At 42.0% G+C, this 11,205-nt stretch overlaps 1 pseudogene; it reads right to left on the bottom strand.

Moving 5' to 3' along the window:
* Positions 1-4,586: 4,586 nt before the first annotated feature.
* LOC110583150 lies at positions 4,587-5,046 on the bottom strand (annotated as a pseudogene).
* Positions 5,047-11,205: the final 6,159 nt, after the last annotated feature.

Below are 11,205 nucleotides of genomic sequence, written 5' to 3'. Positions count from 1 at the left end.
TGAAATAGAGTAGCCTCTCCATTTTGTAGACAGGGAACAAGAGAACTCAGGCATCTCGCCCAGAGCTGCATGAGTGTTCAGTGAAAATACCAGAGTTTGAGCTAATGTCTGGCCATTTCCAAGGCCCAGCCTCACTTTCTCTCTTTCCTCCACACACCTGCTGCTTGCTCAGTGCAAGCCATAGATGCTTGACCTCTGATGTTAGTTCATTTTATTATTTACAGAATCCAATTCCTTGAATTTTTTCTAAAGCATCTGTATTTTTATGAAAATGGGTTCATTTCATATTTAATAATTAGTTTGTAATTATAATTTATTTTTATATTAAACACTTTTATTTATTTTTTAAAGATTTATTTATTTATTTGACAGAGAGAGACACAGTGAGAAAGGGAACACAAGCAGGGGGAGTGGGAGAGGGAGAAGCAGCCTCCCGCGGAGCAGGGAGCCCGATGTGGGACTTGATCCCAGGACCCTGGGACCATGACCTGAGCCGAAGGCAGACGCTTAACAACTGAGCCACCCAGGCACCCTATATTAAACACTTTTAATAAAATGTAATAGATGAAACTCATTTATATCCATCCCCAGGACTTAAAAATTTTCAAAATTTTGCTATTCTTTTTTTTTTTTTTTAAAGATTTTATTTATGGGGTGCCTGGGTGGCTCAGTCGGTTAAGCGTCTGCCTTCGGCTCAGGTCATGATCTCAGGGTCCTGGGATCGAGCCCCGCATCGGGCTCCCTGCTCGACAGGGAGTCTGCCGCTCCCGCTCCCTCTGCTACTCTCTCTCTCTGTCAAGGAAATAAATAAAATATTTAAAAAAAAAATTTATTTATTTGAAAGAGAGAGTAAGTGAGAGAGCATGAGGTGGGGGGTGGAGGAGCGGAGGGAGAGGGAGGAGCAGGCTCCCCTCTGAGCAGGGAGCCTCATGTGGGGCTCCATCCCAGGGTCCTGGGATCGAGTCCTGCATCGGGTTCCTTGTTGAGCGGGGAGCCGGCTTCTCCCTCTGCCCCTCCCCTTGCTCATGCTCTCTCTCTCTCTCTTCCCCCCTTCCCCCCCTCTCTCTCTGTCAAATAAATAAATAAAATCTTTAAAGCAAATCCTGAAAGCTGACATGTTATTTTTCTTCTCCTTCGGTGTGTATCTCAAAAAATCTAACCATAATGCAGTAATCCTGCCAGCAAAGTTAACCATATTCCCTTACTGTTCTCTAATATCTAGCCCATATTGAGATTTCCCTGTCTCTCTGAAAAACTGTTTTTACAGGTAATTTATCTGAATCAGGATCCAAACAAGGTCCACACATTATATTTAGTTATCTTATGTCTCTTTTTAATCTAGAGCATTCTCACCCCTCTCCAACCGGACTTTTATTTCATGTCATAGACATGCCGGAAAAAACTGGCTAAATTTTCCTGTAGAATATCCCATACTCCACTTGCCTTTTTTGTTTGCAGGGATGGTGGTGGTATTTGACTTGTTTCCATAGCTTTAAAGCCCAGTTGGCTTCAGATCAAACTATTTGATAAGAATGCTTGGTTAAGTAGTGCTGGTTGTGGTCTGTGGCCGCCCACTGGCTGCACAGTAGGAGGGGACCTGTGTGCCCCTGAACCTCCAGTGCAGATTTTAGCCTTTGTAGATCTGTGCCTAGTCAAGTAGGGCTTACAAAATTGTGATTTTTCTAATTCTATGATTTCTGTCACATTGAGTGGCTGGAATTTTTCTTTAAAAAAAGAAACAAATTTTCTGCATCTAAGTTAAGGAAAGCAGAGTTTCTGAGTTCTTTTACCTGAATTGCTTATTTTCAGGCCAAGGAGTTGGTACCCTAGTTACCTGGAGTGGTGACAGTGATTATGATTTTGTTTTTGGCTTGCATGGTTTTCTTTACTATCATTAGGAATGTGAAGATTTTTTTTTCATTTTTTTAAAATAAGCTTATTATTTAAATTCCAGTATAGTTAACATACATTGTTATATTAGCTTCAGGTGTACAATATAGTGATTCAGCAGTTCTATACATTATGCAGTGCTCACCATGATAAGTGTAATTTTGTTAAGATCTTATTATTTTTAAGTAATCTCTACATCCAGTGTGGGGCTCGAACTCACAACCTGGAGGCGAGGAGGCCTGTGTTCCACCGGCGGAACCAGCCAGGTGCCCTTTCATTAGTGTCCTCGTTCATCCCCTTCACCTGCTTCCTCCGTCCCCCACCCCCTCCCCTCAGGGAACCATCAGTGTGCTCTAGAGTAAAGAGTCTGATTTTTGGTTTCTCTCTCTCTCCTGCTTTTCCTTTGCTTGTTTTGTTTCTTAAATTCCACATACAAGTGAAATCATATGGTACTTGTCTTTCTCTGACTTACTTCACTTATTAGCATAGTACTCTGTAGATCCATCCACATCATTGCAAATGGCAAGAATTCACTCTTTTTGATGGCTGAGTAGTATTCCATTGTGCCTCCATATACCACCTCTTCTTCATCCATCCATCAGTATGGACACCTGGGCTGTTTCCGTCGTTCAGCTACTGTTGATAATACTGCTGTAAGCATTGGGGTGCGTGTGAGGACTTCTATTTGTTCTGTGTTTCAGTCAGTTTGTAGTCATTATTTTTGCTGGCATTCAGATTTCCCCAGATTTGGCCAGGTGCACCTTTTGGTTGGCTAGAAGGTTCTTTGGAATGAACCAGTTAGTTTTTGAGAACATCTTTTTTTTTCTGGCATAACAAGATGTATCAAACTCATCTTGTCCGTTTTCTGACTGACACCTGGATTCAGCCATTTCTCCAAGGAGCTCTGACTCCTTTTAGTGGAGAGTGATATTTAGAGATCATAGTCTAGGTGCTACACGTGCTTATTTTTTGGAGCTTGTCTTTTGCTTCAAGGCCTTTGCATGGAAAGAACTAGAAGATACTTATTTGTTGTAGGGGAAAAAAAATCCATGAATTTCTTCTGATGTTACCAATTCAGGTTTGGCCTTACAGTTTTTTATTTAATTTCTTTGATTTTTGAAAAATTTTAATCTCCTTTCTCTTACATGGAAAATCTTGTTTTATAACTAAATTAACACAATTACTTGTTTGCTTTATTCTGTCATATAGTTCCAGTATTATACGTAGTAATGCCAGTATTACTAAACAGGACTTCTGAATGAAGATTAATATTTCTCTTTTTTTAAGATTTTATTTATTAATTTGAGAGAGAGAGAGAGCACAACCAGGGGGAGCGGCAGGCAGAGGGAGAAGCAGACTCCCTGCTGAGCTGGGAGCCTGATGCTGGGCTGGATCCCAGGACCCGGGGATCACGACCTGAGCTGAAGGCAGATACTTAACCATCTGAGCCGCCTAGCGCCCCAAGATTAATATTTCTTAGCAAGGTATCTGTTCTTAGAGTCTACCAGAGATGTAACGTCAAAATACTGTTTTCTAACATGACTTGAAAAAAAGTTTTTTTTCTGTATGGTAATGTAACCAAGCTGATACATTGTTAGACATTAAATTTCAGTTTGTTTTAAATTTTTAGTGATTATTTTGTGTTAAAATTTAATTTTTATTATTTAAAATAATCACATGGTTCCAAAGTTGAAACTGTGTAATCAGTTGCAGTTGGGAAGGCTTTGCTTCCATGTGGTTTATTCCACTCAAGGAAGGTTTCCTTTTGCAGATGTCGTCACGTGCGTTTGTGTGTTTGTGTTTCCTGCCCTTTCATGTAGAAGGTGTCTGCTGTGCATACAGTCCCGCTCCTTGCTTTTCCCAGCCGACTGCATCTGGTGCACTGAGCTGCGTCACAGTGTGAAGAGCTTCTCCCCGTTCCTGCCACTGGCAGCGTTTTACTCCATTATCCGAAAGTACCAGAGTTGCCTCCTCCTGCGCCTTTGCTGGGTTGTTGCCACGCTCATGCCCTTACAGCCAGGCCTGCGGTGAGGTGCTCTGCCTCAGCCTCTCGGCTGTGCTAGCATGCACCTGTGGGTAGAGCCGCAGAGGTGGGACTGCTCTGTCACAGGTCCACGGGGACCTGATTGTGCCACATACTGCCAGATTTTGCTCCTTGAGTGTGTACCTTTTTGCCATCACCCAAAATAGAGTATGTTGTCAGAATTTCAGATTTTTACCAGTTCGATTGTTGAGAAATGGCATCGTACTGGTAGCTTTATTTGAAGTCATGGGTGAGTTTGTTCATCCTTTTTTATATTTGAGTCATTTTTACCTCTTTTCTGAGCTGTCTGTTGCGTTTCTGGATGTTTTTTGGCTCATTTTTCAAGTGAATTATTGGTGTTCTTCTTCTCAAATTTTAGGAACTCTATTTTTATTTATTTATTGCGGGGGGGGGAAGGCAAGGAACGGTTTATTCTCACAGCCAAGCAAAGGACGAGGCCCCCAGCCTTGGTAGCAGCTGAGACAGCCCCCTCGGGCCACAGGGTGCAGCAGGTGACGGCGTGGAGCCCGGAGTGTCGGGCCGACCGGCTCCTGTTCCCCTGTGGGTGGTGCTTAGTGAGGGCTGGAGTAGGGGCCTTGACTGTGAGGTAAGAGGCATCTGGAGTGGCTCAGTGGGCTGGGAAGATGTGGCGGGAAATGTTATCAGGAGCCGTTCAGTGCCAGATAGGAGGATCTCCCCAGTGCACCCGTGGTGTCTGGATGGAGCCCGGCTCTGAGGCCTCGAGGACGGCGTTGGAGAACAGCGCTCCGAGCAGGTCCTATTTGTTGGCGGACCGCGGGGTTGCTCCAGCCAGGCTCCTCCCACACAGGCTCTGGAGCTCCTGCTGGCGGCCGGCGCTGTCCCCCACCCAGATGAGGCCAGCTGTGCCTTGTACCAGGTCCACCAGGAGGACCGCATGGACCGCTGGCCGCCCTCGTCCCAGGGGTTCAGCTTCAGTCCTCCGTGCTCCAGGCTTTTCGTGTTGAAGCCCAGCGTCAGGGAGGTGGTACTGATGTCTTCCCCTTTGCATTTCTTGAGGGGATGGTGGTTTTGCCAGCATTGTCCAGGCTGAGCGTGAGCACTTGCTGCTCCCACTCTTTCTGATTCATCTTCAGAATGGTCAGAAGCCCCATGGTTCCGGTAGCCCCCCAGGAACTCTTTCTATATTGGCAGAAATCTGCCATGTTAGTTGGAAATGTTTTTTTTCCCTAGTGTGTCACTTGTCTTTAGAAAATTTGTGTAGTCAGATTTGTTCACATTTCTTTAGTTGCTGTATGATATATATTTATATTTTAGTGTGTAATTTTTAAAATATAGATTTCCATAAAGGTGTTTGTTTATTACACAATAAAAACTTTAAAACCACTATGTGACCTGAACATGTGGACCTTGTCGAAAGGTGTACTTAAAACTCTTCATAGAAATGTTCTCCATGACTGTGGCCAGACTGCAAGGGAAACTGCCTTGGAGTTAGGGACATTGTGTAACCCCATTCATAGGAACCATCATGGCTCAGTAGAGAGAACGATGGCATTTTGTGTGTGCACACGTGTGAGAGAGACAGTAGGGCTACCAGGTTTGTAGATCAAGGAAATGCATCAGCCATAATGTATCCGGACTTTATCAAGGAATTCAGCAGCATCTTTAGTCACATTCTTGTGTTGATGATCTGGCTGTAGTACAGTTAGATGAATGAGGAAGCAGTTGTACTCAAAGGCTGATTAGTGCCAAGCTGAGAAGCGTTCCTAGTTGGTAACTAGCGTGCAAATGACTCAAGAATTTAAATTTACTGGAACCTCGTGAGAATCAACAATATTAGGTGGTAACCAAAAAGCTAATGTAGTCTTACATTGCATTAATTACAGGTGTCCTGTTAGAAACAGCAGTGTACTTAGAGTTGATCAGAGCTACACATTTGGAATCCTGTGATCAGTACTGGAAATGGTGTCAGGCCGGGTGGATAGAACACTAATGTGTTCAAGAGAAAAGTACGTGGATTTGGAATTTTGTCACAGGAAAGAGAACAGTTGGAGGAACTAGAATTAGAATGCCATTCTGGAAAGGGACTAGACTTGTTCTAAATCCGCAGTTCTCCACAGGGGCAGTTTTGTCTCCTGGAGGATGTATGCAGATGTCTGGAGACGTTTTTGGTTTTCACAACTGGGGGGGTGCTGCTGGCATGTAGGTTATAGAGGCTGGGGTGTTCTCGCATCCCGCAGTGCCTAGCACGCCTCCCACAGTACAGAATTCTGCAGTCCCAAATGTCACGGGGCAACTCTCACCTGTAGCAAGAAAAAGAAGTGCATTTTACCTTGTAGCCCAGGATATACACAGGAGTGACTGGAATTCAGATTTCATGAGCCAGTACTTGCCCCGTTTCCTTACCCAGAGTGCATTGTACCCAGTAGAAATCATCTATTCTATACCATTTCATTAATAAATGGGGAAAAAATCATTCATAAACCATGGTTTGAATATAAGCCTAAATAATACCAAAGGATAAAATTAAGCCCAACTGGTAAAGCCACAGGAGATGAATTTGCTTTTGTATAAAACCCTACTTTCCTGCTGTCGAGCTGTACAAAGAAAGAACGGCCTGCATGGCCAGTGAGTTTGCCATCACTGGAGTTGTCATGGGGGTTTCTTAACTTGAGGTCTAGGAACAGACGTCATGGGGTCTTGGAACAGATGGGAAGGTCATTACATCTTTATTTTTAGTAAATAAATTTTTGTTAACCTATACCTGAAATTTATCATTTTCTTCACTTATGAGATTATACTCATATCTACTTCAAAATTAGAGTTGTATGAATCAACTCTGGAACTTATTATGTTAGTAAAGATGCACTAATTTTTACTATATTATGGTTTTTAAAAATTATTTATTTTTTAAAATAGACTTTATTTATTTATATGACAGAGAGAGAGAGTGTACAGGCCAGGGGAACGGCAGGGAGAGGGAGAGGCAGGCTCCCCACTGAGCAGGGAGCCCAATGCAGAGCTCAATCCCATGACCCTGAGATCATGGCCTGAGCCTAAGGCAGAGGCTTAACCAACTGAGCCACCCAGGCGCCCCAAGAGGAAACTCTTAATCTGTGCTCTGTAGTTATCTGAAAGGTAGTTCAATATAAAACAAACCCATTTACTTAGTTTTTATAGAAACCTCTTAAGGTACCATTTACAAGGTACTGTAATTAGAAACAAAAGGGGGGGGGGGGGTCACTTAGCTGGCTCAGTGGGTAGATCATGCAGCTCTTGATCTCTGGGTTGTAAGTTAGAGCCCCACATTGGGTGTAGAGATTACTTAAAATCTTTTAAAAAGAAAAGAAAAGGGACGAATAAGCAAAGAAAAGAGACAGACTCAATACAGAGAACAAACTGGTGGCTGGGGGGGAGGGGTTGGAGGGGTGAACTAGGTGAAGGGGATTAAGAGGACACTTGCGGTGATGAGCACTGAGAAATCTGTAGAATTGTTGAATTGTTATATTCTACACCTGAAACTGATACAGTACTGTATGTTAATTATACTTGATAATAAATACATAAATAATTTTTTAAAAAGAAAACATAGGGTTTCTTAGTAGCTCCCCACCCATAGGAATGGAGAGTAGGTGGGAAGGGTAGGCAAATGGCCCCATTGGGAATGAATGAGCCTGGTGAGGACATTTGACAGTTGTTACTTATTTTAAGCTTTCCTGAAATGCATATAATTTTAAAGTTTAATAAACAGTGTTTATACAAGTAAGATTTCAAAAACCCATATTCAAGTATTTCTTCCATTTTCCATCTAAATTATTAACACTCAAATGGCTGTTATCCAGTTGATTGATTTACGTACTAATAACGTGTGTGTGTGTGTGTTTTGAGGCACAGCTGTATTTTTTCTTAACATTTTGCACCTATTGGGCGCCTGGGTGGCTCAGTTGGTTAAGCGACTGCCTTCGGCTCAGGTCATGATCCTGGAGTCCCGGGATCGAGTCCCGCATCGGGCTCCCTGCTCAGCGGGGGGTCTGCTTCTCCCTCTGACCCTCCCCCCTCTCCTGCTCTCTCTCGTTCTCATTCTCTCTCTCAAATAAATAAATAAAATCTTTAAAAACAAAACAAAAACAAAACAAAACATTTTGCACCTATTTTTGGAGGCACCAGCATTAGAAATGAATTATGTGTGTGTAATAAAGTGGTGTGTTCTGTCCACTGCCCTTTCTTCCATGGGGAGTTGGGTGATTCCCTGTTTCAGTTAGCGATGCTTTGCTGCAGGCTAGGAAATGGCTTCACATAAATGCTGGACACAATGAGAAGAAAGATGGATTAGCACGGTCGACCGATGTAGGTTTGGAACAAATGGTTCTGAGTAGTTTGAGCAAAAGGAGATTTGGGATTGCCCTGGTGAGTTTTTACTGGTTTGGAGAGGGCCGGTTGATTATCAGTTTCATTAATTAATAAGATATTGATAAAATATTTCAAAGCTAATCTCTACCTTTAGTCCTTTGTTCTTTGCATTGGCTCTCTAGTAATTTATAATATAGCCTTCTGTGGTTTGGGGTTTTTGTTGTTGTTTTTGGTCTGTTCTTTCTGATAAATACTAAAATAATTTTGTTTCCAAGTTATCATTAAATCCACCCCAAGTAGTGTTCATTTCTATTGTAATAATCCTTGTGATAATATTTCTCAGGGAGAAGTTTATACAAAGGTAAATATACACCTTTAGGAAAGAAAGAAACTTGTTTTCCTTTCAGGAAAAATAACCCTTAAGGAAAGGAAAACAGGTGATACATTGTGTCTTCTGCCTCTCACGTGGATTATCGCTGTTGGCATATGGTAGCGGTCTGTGCTGATTATAGTACTTACCCCAGTTTACCGCAGTTACTGGCCTACCTGCTCCGAACACAAGTTTCTTCCTGAAAATATGCTGCCAACAAGTAGGCACTTCATTTAGGTATTGGAGGATCTACAACAGTGTTTTTAAATTTTAAATGTTGTCTCTTGGGTATTTGTGTAAGGACTTTGTTAAGGAAACATTTGTCTTTGTAAAATTATAACTGTATTGGCTGCAACACTATCAGAACATTAGCCCTGTTATTGAAACTTCAGGGCTGCTTAATATAGATTCCAAGTTTTGCTCCAGAGTCCTTATCAGTTCAGAGCAGACAAACCACAGATGGAAGAATCAGTACTGTTTTTGGAAGTTTTGACTCAAATTTGTTATTTTTATGTGCGAAGCAATGTATTAGAGACTGAAGGAGGGCCTAGAACAATGAATCAGAGACTCCCTAGGAAAGCTACCCTCTAGTGGGAGCGCTGATTGCTAGTTCTTTATATAGTTTACTCCTCAAAACAAGCTTATTTTCATTTTATAATTAAGGAAATTGGAGCTCACATGCATATCAGAGAGCTCACTCAAAGATACAGCTATTAAGTTGAAATACCAACTTATTTCTACCCTTGCTGCAAACTCCCAGGTGTCCCTTGCACCATGCAGTGGCCAGGCTCGTAGGCTAATAGAGGAATTAATCAGGCACTGCATGCGGTGTGAGCCTGGCCTCCGATCCCAAAGTGAGCATTAAGATACTTAAGATCTGTCTGGATGGTGATTCCGGCAAGTCATTGACCCCTCTCAGTGTCAGAATTCTTTCTCTTCACTGTTTTTCTGGAACTCCTCTTGTACTTGTTGTAAAGAAAAGGAAGAAATTCATACCAGTCTTCCTCTAGATGATGCAGTGACTTGAAGAAGGGACTGCAGAGCGTGGTGGTGTAGAAGTTGAGGTTTCGTGGGACAGCTAATGCTGGCTGCTTCTCAGCCCTGCTCCTTGGCAAGCTGTCTGATCATAGTTAAAACATACTTAAAACCTCTGTGGGCCTTCTTTTGTACCCCCCTGTAAAGTCGAGATGATAATAGTATCTAGTTCATGTTTGAGGAATTAAATGCTGAACTCTTAGTATCTGGCACGTAGTAGCCCTTAATATACGTTAGTTATTATTTTTTGTTAGTTTGGTCATTACACACCAAACTTTAAGGTTCAAGAACTTGATTTTACCAGTCTTTTCAGGTCTGATAAAATTCTGTGGACTTAGTCACACGGGCCAAACTTGTATTTCGCTGAATAATTAAACACAGTGCTAATGTATTAATTTATTAAGGTGTTATTCTAATAACAGCTACACTCAGGTATTATGTGATATTGAAGTAACCAAGCAAACTAAGTTGATATTTATTAACATTTATCTAGTGTGAATGAGATCAAAGGTAGTTTTAATAGGCTGCATTATTTAGGCTAGGTGTAGAACCTGGAGATTTGTTTCTTTAAAAACATCTACAGAAATATTATTTCTCTGTAGACACGGGTACTATTGCTTGCTGGATCTCTACCCTTGGGTTTACTCCTTTTTTTTCCTTTTATCTCAACATTTTATGTGAGATCAGTACCAGAACCCCATTAATAACGGAGATTTTGTATTTGTAGTTTCCTCTTAAAAACAGTAGTAATCTATACATAAGGGATTTTCATGAGGGTGATTGAGGGATCTCCTCCTTTCCATGCTTGCCTTACCAAATTCATTCTTGATCATTTCCTTTGTGTTCTTGCCAAGTTGGGCATTCCCTCCCAGATCTTTGATGTCTGGTATTTTGGAATTTTTTGTGGACAGTTACCAGGGAGAGTGGTGCTTTCTTGTCTTTGGGATCCACAGGTACACCTGTCTTATTCTTGTCACAAATGATGTAAAATTACTCTGTTAACAAAATGATCGAGTGGGAGGTTACTTTGCCTTTTTGGTTTAACTTCATCTATAAAGCATGAGCCCTGGGAGAAGCCAGGGCCAATTAATATTTGAGATTGTTAGGTGTAATATAAAGGTGATTTCAGAGTGGCAGTGGTGATGATAGTATCAGAATCCTGGGATAAAAGTAGGACTCCCATAATAAACACATTTATGCAACTAAATGTGTAGAGTAATTCTTGTTTCCTACTGTGTTGTCTTAGGATAGCCTGAGGAGGGTGGTGGATAGGGAGAGTAGAGAAGCATAAAAGGGAGGGGTGCGGGGAGGGGACCCGTGAGCAAAGGAGAGCTGGGGAAGGAAGCCCTGCAGGGGGAAGTGTTCAGACAGCTCCTGGCACCCAGGAAGTACTTGGTGCCCAGGAGCTATTTGTCATACCAGTAATACTGTGCTTACAGTAGTAGTAATAATAGTACTGTACTGTACTGATGTACACATTTACAGTTTAGGGGCATCTTTCACATCTGGAGGTTTCGGGGTTGCCAGACTAAAAGATAAACCTTCAAAAGGATGTTGT

This window comes from Neomonachus schauinslandi, chromosome 8 (genome assembly GCF_002201575.2).
Source record: "Neomonachus schauinslandi chromosome 8, ASM220157v2, whole genome shotgun sequence".
Lineage (NCBI taxonomy): Eukaryota > Metazoa > Chordata > Mammalia > Carnivora > Phocidae > Neomonachus > Neomonachus schauinslandi.
This window is presented reverse-complemented; position numbering and strand designations above follow the sequence as displayed.